Source organism: Mastomys coucha, unplaced genomic scaffold (genome assembly GCF_008632895.1).
Source record: "Mastomys coucha isolate ucsf_1 unplaced genomic scaffold, UCSF_Mcou_1 pScaffold20, whole genome shotgun sequence".
Taxonomy (NCBI): domain Eukaryota; kingdom Metazoa; phylum Chordata; class Mammalia; order Rodentia; family Muridae; genus Mastomys; species Mastomys coucha.
The window spans coordinates 64,387,788-64,397,312 of NW_022196903.1; the positions used below are offsets into that span (position 1 = coordinate 64,387,788).

General features: G+C 44.0%; 1 pseudogene; it reads left to right on the forward strand.

Moving 5' to 3' along the window:
* Positions 1-7,461: 7,461 nt before the first annotated feature.
* LOC116098170 lies at positions 7,462-7,894 on the forward strand (annotated as a pseudogene).
* The last annotated feature ends 1,631 nt before the right edge of the window (positions 7,895-9,525 follow it).

Here is a 9,525-nt window from a genome sequence, read left to right on the forward strand (position 1 = left end):
CAGACAGGAGCCGATCTGATGCAACTCACAGCAGGGTCTTTATTCTATTTGAACTAGCTCCCTCACACACAAATGCACTGTCATCATACAGGACAGTTTTGGGGCGGGAAGCCCCGTATGTCTATGTGGGCAAGTCTTTTTTGTTGTTGTTGATTTTTTGTTTGTTTGTTTGGTTGGTTGGTTTTTGTTTGTTTGTTTGTTTGTTTGTTTTTGAGGCAGGGTTTCTCTGTTTAGCCCTGGCTGTCGTGGAACTCACTCTGTAGACCAGGCTGGCCTCGAACTCAGAAATCCGCCTGCCTCTGCCTCCCAAGTGCTGGGATTAAAGGTGTGCACCACCACCACCCGGCTGGGCAAGTCTTTATGGTAAGCAGCAAGCAGGGAGTGTCCGAGCCAGCCAACAAGGGTGAGGCTGAAGTAGAGAGGGTGACTGAATGAGAACGAGAGGACCACCACTCTGCTGGCAATGGCAATAAGCCTTTAATGGGAGAAATCTTTTATAGAAAAACACAGTAAGGCTAAAAAATAGAATTTAACAACAATCATATAGCACAGTTTCTGAACACTTTCTCATGGCAAAAGCATGCCCACTTCTTCATATCTTACAGTAAATATTTTTCCCCCATGCCCGGGTGCACAAGGTTTGTTTCTTTAATCCTTGCACGCACAGCTCTCAGTAGCCTTGAATTACTTCCAAAACATCTTGGGTTAATGGTGCAGTTATGTCCTCAGCTGCAGGGAGATTATCAGAAGGTGTCCCTCCTTCATGGAGCAGTCATGCCCTCTGCTGCAGAGAGATTATGTAAAGGTGCCCCTTCCTTGCCTTTCAGCAGGGGGGCCACCCCTAAATCTTCCCCTATGCCAAAGAACATTTTCACCACAAGAGAGAATGTGTGTAAGCATCTAATTGGAAAGCTACTGTGGTCTTTAACATAATTGGTTGGTGCTGGGAGTCATATCATAAACTTAATTTCTGCTCCCCTCTGCATTGGTGGTCATTAGGCAGGAGTTGGGCTTGTAGCTTGGGGGTGCAGGTTTGTCAGAGGAATAACCTGGAGATGCTGGTCTTGTTGGGGATTGGCCTAGAGACAGGTTTTGTTGGGGGACGACTTGGAAATTAATGCTAGGTACCAGCCTGCTAGTTTACCTGAGTTCAAACTTAGGTCAGGTTCTCTAAAAGGGAGTCTGAACTTAAAAGATTTGGCATCTCACCACATTCAGAATGGGTCTTCAGTTAGACTCTAGAAACATCCCTCATAAATATACAGTGAGTCATCACACACATCAAGTTGACAATGAAAATCTCAACTATCACAGTACCCGTCACCAGCTACAGTCCTCTCAACTCTACCCACTTAGAAATTGTGGGCGGCAAAGAAACTCTGTGAGTCTGATCTTTGGTAACTTTTTGTCCTCTGGCATTTGACAGCTCCAAGTGGTGGTGACATCAGGTGGTGCCCTCTAGTGGTCAGCTCTGCACAAGCCTCTGGCATCAGGACTGGGCTCTCTCTCCTTTCTGCCCCTGCCATAGCTGCGCTTTACTATCTCTGATGCTTTGTCCACGTTACCAGCTCAGCCTACACTAATACACTATTACATATAGCAAGAAGAGGTTGCTGAGGCCTGATGCCACAACACCAGTGGAGATAACAGAAGAGAGTGTCTCCCAGATGACTTACTGAAGCACTTCAAGGTTCTAAAAAAGTAAAATCTTTTTTTTTTTTTTTTTTTTTTGAGATAGGCTCTCACTACGTAGCTTAGGGCTGCCTCTAACTAGTGATTCTCCTGCCTCCACTCTCTAAGGGTTGTGATTGTAGGCATGTGCCACCATTTGAAGGAACAACGTGAAATGGTCTTGATGTTGTTGTCATCGCTGTTGCCTGATGCTTTCCTTGTTGTTTTCCCCCAGTGCTAGAAATCAACCACAGGACTTTGTCCACACCCAGCAAGCACTGTGCCAGTGAGCCTCATCCCTAGGCTTAGCTTACTTTATAATCTTAATGGCTACTAAACCCTCCCCTTTACCACACCAGGTTTCTTCCTTCCTTCATGGGATCTAGTGGACCTGGGTTAGTTAAGATTCCAAGGAATTCTTGGGAAAGAGTCCACAGAATAAGAATAAATGGCCCCAGGAAGTCGAGCACACAATTCTGAGCCATTGCTTTTGGTGAGAGGGAGGGGTGCTTGGGTCTGCAGAGGCTTTAGTGCTGCTCTCTCGAGGGCTCCCAGGAGAACCAGTTTAAGATGTACTGGTCTAAGTGGGCTATACTGCTGAGATGAAAGTATGCCTGAGGAGACACATGGCCACTGTTGTGAGCCTATCTGGGCTTCAGTGAAAACAAAAAAATTATCCTTTGGTTTTCCCACATCCGTCACCTCTTCTTTCTCCACTTGTTTTCTTCAAAGCATGAAAATTTGGAAGGTGATAAACTAAAAAAGAAAAAAAATGTGCCTAGCCCTGGAGAGACTTGATGTGCTAGGGTTGGGGGATTCCTGGGGAGTGGAGGTAGGGGGATCTTCTCTCTCAGAGGAGAAGGAGAGAGGGATAGAAGGAGGAACTGTAGGAGGGGGAACCAGGAGGGAGACAGCGGTCAGAATGTAAAGTGAATAAGAAGAAAGAAAGAAAGAAAAGAAGGAAGGAAGAAAGAGAGGAAGAAAGGAAGAAAGAAAGAGAGAGAGAAAGGAAGGAAGGAAGAAAGAAAGAAAGAAAGAAAGAAAGAAAGAAAGAAAGAAAGAAAGAAAGGGAGGAAGGAAGGAAGAAAGAGAGGAAGAAAGGAAGAAGGAAAGGAAGGAAGAAAAGAAAAGAGACTTGGAAGGTGATCTCCAGGGAATATTGTACAAAGCTACAAACCAGACTTGAGAGTCCTGACAGAGACTGCAGTGATCCTGGCTCACATATGTGTCTGGAGCTAGAGATGGCTCAGAAAGTAAAAGCAACTGTGGAAACCTAGACACCTCGATGTGATTCCCAGGTCCAACACAATGGAAACAGAAAACTGACTCTGGCAAGTTGTCTTCTAACCTCCACACTCACTATAGCAAGTCTATATGTGTGTATGTGCACACACTAAAATAGATAGATAGATAGATAGACAGACAGACAGACAGACAGACAGATAGATAGATAGATAGATAAATCAATTTGAGAAAAGAAACAGCTTAAGCAGACAGACAGACAGACAGACAGATAGATAGATAGATAGATAAATCAATTTGAGAAAAGAAACAGCTTAAGCTCATATGGCTTCTCTAGTCTCACATGCTCAAAATAGTCCTTGGAGCTTCAAACTGTGGTCTGCATTGCTTTGTCCTTTTTTGTTGGCCGCCTGTGCCAACGTTAATTAAAGAAAGGATTCTTCTGGAAATAGGAGTTAGAAATAGATAGGAAAAGATAGAAGGGATATGAGAGAGTGGCCACAGAAATACCTACCCACTCGTGGAAGGGTAAAAATTAGACAGCAGAGTTTACTGTTCAGCCATCTTGAATTTAATGAATCCCCTTTGTTCCCCCAACAGGTAAAATACTTGGGGCATAAACCACTCCCCCCCAAATACGTCCGTGTGATAGTCCAATCAGCGACTTCCTTATTACTCTGTGGAGGTGGAACTTTCGAATGTAACTAGAGCCCGTTTGGAGGCGTGGTGAATAGCAGGAGATGGGCAGAGAGGTGTGGCTATCAGAGGCAGGTCTCAAACCAGGAGGGTTACACTTTTTTTTTTAACAAGGGCAGATTTACCATCTACTAACAATGTTGATGATTAAATCCATAAAAGTAAATCCATGTTCATAGTCCTCAGTGACCAGATGGTTCAGTGCCGTACCAGCATTACTATCCTGTGTACTTAACAACAAAGTGCAGCACACAATGCAATTTACTTATCTTCCTATACTTTGACTAAAGCCACGTGGTTCTAGGGGTGGGACATGTATATGGGATAATTTCTTACCAGGTAGGGAAGTGGACCTATTTTTTTGTTTGTTTTACTTGTTTTGTTTAAGGATCCAGCTGCCTTTTGAAGTCTTTGTAGCAGTGGTTATCAACTTAGAATGTTTTGGGCTGGGTTGGGTTGTGTTTGACTTGGTTTTGCTCTGCCCATCAGGGTGATGGAAGTTTGGCAATATGTAGAGAGGCTTTTTATTGTCACAATTGGATAAGTGTTACTGGCATGTAGTAGGCAGAGGCAGGCTAGGAATGTTACAAAGAGATGCTGGTTTTTGTGGTGTACAGACAGAAAGACAGACAGACACAAATAACTTCTCCCCTCCTCAAGCATCAATAGCACTAACTGCTCTAAAGCATCCTCACTAGTGATGTACGGGTGGTCCATCTAGCCAAGCAGCTTGTTTTACCTGTTTCATTCCCATCAATAACTCCTGTGTGATCAGTGTTCTCCAGACAAGATCAGTGTTCTACTACCAAGGAACTCCCCATCCCCCAGCAGCAACATCACCAGCATTAACTATTTCCTGTTGCCTTGTGCTGGTGTGCCCACAGCACCCATGGGAGCATACCTCTGTGAGCATTATCATCTAGTACCATTGATATCTTCACCCTAAACGGAGCCAGAGGGTGGAAATGGAGGAGAATAAAGGAAACTAAATTTTGCTGTGATGGTAAAAAATGGGGACAGTCATCTACAAAAATCCTTTCCAAGCTGTCGAGGAGATCAAGTGTGGCTCTAATCCAGCACTATCACCTGATGTGCCTTCTCTCTCTTCAAACTTTTTTTTAAGATTTATCTTATTTATTTTATGTGAATGAGTACACTGTAACTGTACAGATGGCCGTGAGCCATCATGTGTGTGGCTGCTGGGAATTGAACTCAGGACCTCTGCCGGCCCTGCTCGCTCCATGTAGCTCCATGTAGCTGTCTTCAGAGGCACCAGAAGAGGGCGTCAGATCTCATTACGGGTGGTTGTGAGCCACCATGTGGTTGCTGGGATCCGAACTCAGAACCTTTGGAAGAGCATTCAGTGCTCTTACCTGCTGGGCCGTCTCGCCAGCCCTCTCTCTTCAAACTTAAGCAGTGTCAACCTAACTTGCCAGGGTTTAGACTCCCATAAGGGATTGTGGTTTTGTTCCCACCCCAAGGAAAGAGATTAATTAAGAGGAAATCTGCCTGCTCTGACTTTTTTGATCTGTGAGTGAAAGATAAAGCTCTAATTGCATTCTTCCACACGTAGACAAGCAATTTTTGGAGAACCATTGAAAACACTTTCCTTTCGCTAATGGGTTTTTGGTATATTTATCAAAACTAGAGCGGCTGTGGTTGTGTGGCCTCGGACCAGGTCCCCTATCCTGTTCCACCGATCTCTGTATTTTGCCAGTACCTTGCTGATATTACACTCTGTAGAATAACTTGAAATCAGGTACAGGGATACTTCCTTCTGCTCAAGACTGCTTCAGCCATCTTGGGTCTTTGGTACTTCCAGGAATTCTGAAGAAATTCAGTCAACTTTGATAGGGACTGCACTCAGTCTTTAGGTTGCTTTTGATCAGGTGGCCATTCCACAGGATTTATCCTACCCATCCATGAGCGTGGATGCTGCGATCTGCATTCTAGTGCATTCCTGTATTACTCCCTTGGCGTTTGAAGGCTTTTGTGGCGGAGGTCTTTCTTGCTTAGGCTGATTTGAGGTACTGTTGAGACCACTGTGAGTGTGTCTTCCTCCTGTGCTGGTCATTGACATAGAGGAAGACTACTGAGTTTTGTACATGAACTTCACATCCAGACAATTCTAAGAGCTAGAGATAAGAGCCCTTAGGGTCTCTTACATATAAAATCATTTGCAAATAAGGACATTTTGACTTCTTCCTTTCCTGTTTGTATCCCTTCCGTTTGCTTCTCCTGTCTTACTGCTCTGCCTCACACGTCCAGTACTCAACTGAGTAAGGGTAGAGAGAGTGGACATCTTTTCATCTTCTTGATTTTAAAGGATTTTTTAAAAAATTTTTCTCCCACTTAATATGATGTTAGCTACAGGTTTGTCACATATAGCCTACATTAGGTTGTACGATATTTTCCTTGTGTTCTAAGTTCTTTAGGACTTTTAACATGAAGGGAGGTTGGATCTCGTTAAAAGCTGTTTCTGCTGGTGATGGTGCATATCTTTCATTCTAGCACTTGAGAGGCAGAAGGTGTCTGTGAGTTAGGAGCCTGTCTGGTCTACAGAGTGAGCTCCAGGATAGCCAGGGCTACACAAAGAAACCCTGTCTCAAAAAAAAAAAAAAGATTTTGCTTTGTGCCCTAAAACTTAGAGAATGTTTCATGAGCCAATGAGAACCAAGCATATTCTGCAGTGCTTAGGTAGAACATGCCGTAGATGTTTGTCAAGTCTACTTGGTCTATGCCATTTAATTCAGATATCTCTCTGTTTATTTCTTGTCAAAATGGCCTCTCGGTTGCTGACAGTGAGGTTTGGGGTTTTTTTGTTTGTTTGTTTGTTTGTTTGTTTGTTTTTTGAGACAGTATTGAAGTCACTCACCACTATTGCACTGGAGTCAGTCTGTGTCTTCGCCTCCAGTAGTCCTTGTTTGATGAAATGCACTGTCCTTGTGTATAGGGCATGTACGCTTACAACTGTGAAGTCCTCTTGATAGATCATTGCCTTGGTCAGCACAAAGCAGCCTTCTCTATGTGTTCTCACCGTTTTGACTTCAAGTCTACCGTCAACTGAAGTAATAAAGTAAGAAACAAAGCTGTAGACACAAGGTTCTGGGGTTATAGGAACCAAGTCTTTGAGAATATAGAAACAAAGATCTGGGTGGGGTTCCAGCTCCTGTAAGCAGCAAGCAGTGTGGAAACAAAGTTTTACAGTAGCAAGCAGCAGCTTCAGACACTGAGAAGTTGTGTTTCAGAGATAGCCAAGGACATTCTGTAAAAACAGAGTTTTGGTGGTCAGAATGTCGAGACAGAATGACCAGGCCATTCTGACTAAGCTAAGTAAAAACAAACAGAAATAACTGTTCTTAAAATAACCCCCCAACCCCTCCCTTTGGTGAATTTTGAAAAAGACCACAGACTGTCACCCTGACCTTGCTGATGATAATCCTCCCTACCACCTAGTTACTCAGCCCCTTCCCAGGGACTTTTCAAGGCCAGGTGCAGAGCTGGATAGGGAAGTTAGCTGACTCAGCCAAGAACAGCCCCCTGAGCAAGCCAACCAATGCCTGATGAGATCCTTTGTCCTGTGTTCCACCAACCAGAATAAGCCAGCTAGCCCTGTTGCTGAGGACTGCCCTCTCTGCATAGTATAAAAGATGTGTACATTCTGAGTTTGAGGTTGTCTCACCTTGCAAGGCTGAGAAACCCCACGTGCATTGGCCACACACGTTGGATCAATAAACCTCATGTTATTGCAGCGGTCTGTCATCAATTTGTGTTCTGTGGGTTGAGCTAGATTACAACCCAACCATTAGAACAAGATCATCGCTCTTTCTCTCTGCCTGTAGTGCCAGCAAGATGGGCAAATGTCGTGGTCTTCATACTGCCCTGGAGCTCCGCAGACAGTGACAAGAAGTTGCATGATAAACAGTACAAGAAAGCCGACTTGGGCACAGTCCTGAAGGCCAATCCATTTGGGGGTGCCTCTCATGCAAAAGGAATTGTGCTGGAAAAAGTAAGGGTTGAAGCCAAACAACCAAAGTCTGTCTACCATCAGGAAGTATGTCAGGGTGCAGCTCATTAAGAATGGCAATCACAACATTCATGCCCAAGGATGGCTGCTTGAACTTCAGTAAGGAAAATGATGAAGTTCTGGTCACTTGATTTGGTTGAAAAGGTCATGCTGTAAGTGATATTCCTGGAGTCTGCTTTAAGGTGGTTCAAGTAGCCAATGTATCTCTTTTTGGCTCTGTACAAAGGCAAGAAGAAGAAGGCAAGACCAAGATCATAAAATTTGGCAATGGAAACATAGTAATAAATTTTTATGTTCTGAAAAAATATTTTGTGTCTTAATTCCTGCCCTGAAACTCCAAATTTATTTGGCTTTTACCAGTTTTAGGAGACAATTATTAAAATATTTTGTAATCTAAGTGAGGCTTGTTACACACAGCTACTGCATAGAAATAATACTACAGTAAGTGAACAGTGTCACCATGCACAATATTCTAAACATGCCTTGAATTTCTATTGTTCCTTGGCAGTTGTCAAGTTTAGTAAAGTATCATAGAGGTCTTTAATTGATTAAAAAAAAAAAAAAAAAAAAGGACAAGGACATCTGCACGCTCCCTAGATTCGTCCCCTTGGAGCATGGTTTTCCATCACATCACCCTGAGAGAGTGTCTGCCTTTTGTGGTCAAGTACCAAAGTGGAAGTTTCTGGCTGCATCACGTGATGCAGACTAACTTGGTGTTTTGCTGAGGCCAGACCCATGAGAGGACAGGTGATGTTTGGAGAGAGTGTAACTGGGACTCAACGGACAATGCTGGGTGCTTGCTCAGCCAGCTGGCCAGTGCTTTCGTGGTCTCAAGTCTTCACACTGATCTTTACTTTGTCGAGAGCGACACAGCAGAGAACATCTCCTGGCGGCTCCCGCTGACTCCTGCGGATCCAGACGCCGGACTGTGTCTGCTGGATCGTGACCCCACTGCAGACTTGTGTTTGGTATCCTGACACCACTGAACTGGATGGACTGCTGGTATCCTGATCGGAACTGTCTCAAAGAACTACTTCTAAGTAGGTCCACATCCTCTTGTCCTATTGACCATCTTCTCTCCCCTACCTTTGGTCGTCGGGCTAGAAGGGGGCGCTTGAAGCCTTTGGGAACCTTAAAGCAATCTAAACCTACAAAGTACGTTCCTTAGATACAACAAATAAATGGTTCCTGCAGTATTTTATTATTTTATTTTATTTGGACAGGGTCATTCTATTGTACAGGCCTACTGCCTTGAAACTGACTACGCAGACTAACCTGGAATCAAACTCACAGAGATCTGCCGCCTCTGCCTCCCGAGGGAGAGAACTAAAGGACCCATCCACAGTGGGATATTCCGGCTCTTTAACCCAATCGACTACTGCTCTGTGCTTTTTTGACTGGGGAATCAAGACGAGCAATCTTCAGCTACTGGCTGAAAGGCGTGTGTTGACTGCTGCCACGTTACTGACATTTTGGTTTGGGTTTGTTTTTTATTTTCCTTTGTTTTCCCCTTTCCTTTCATGCTGAAGTATTATTCTAGTATTGTTGATCGTTTCCGTGCCCTCTGTGAAGGGCCAGAAAAAAAAAATGACTCCAGTTTTTATTCCTTTTCTTTTCTTTTTATTTTTTGTTTTGTTTGTTTGTTTGTTTGGGTTTGTTTGTTTGTTTGTTTTTTCAAGACAGGGTTTCTCTGTTTAGCCCTGGCTGTCCTGGAACTCACTCTGTAGACCAGGCTGACCTCGAACTCAGAAATCTACCTGCCTCTGCCTCCCAAGTGCTGGGATTAAAGGCATGCACCACCACCGCCCGGCATAGTATGTTTTTTAATGTGTTCTGGGAACTGCCTATGAGCCCACAGCATGTACTTTTCCCAGGATCATAAAAATAAC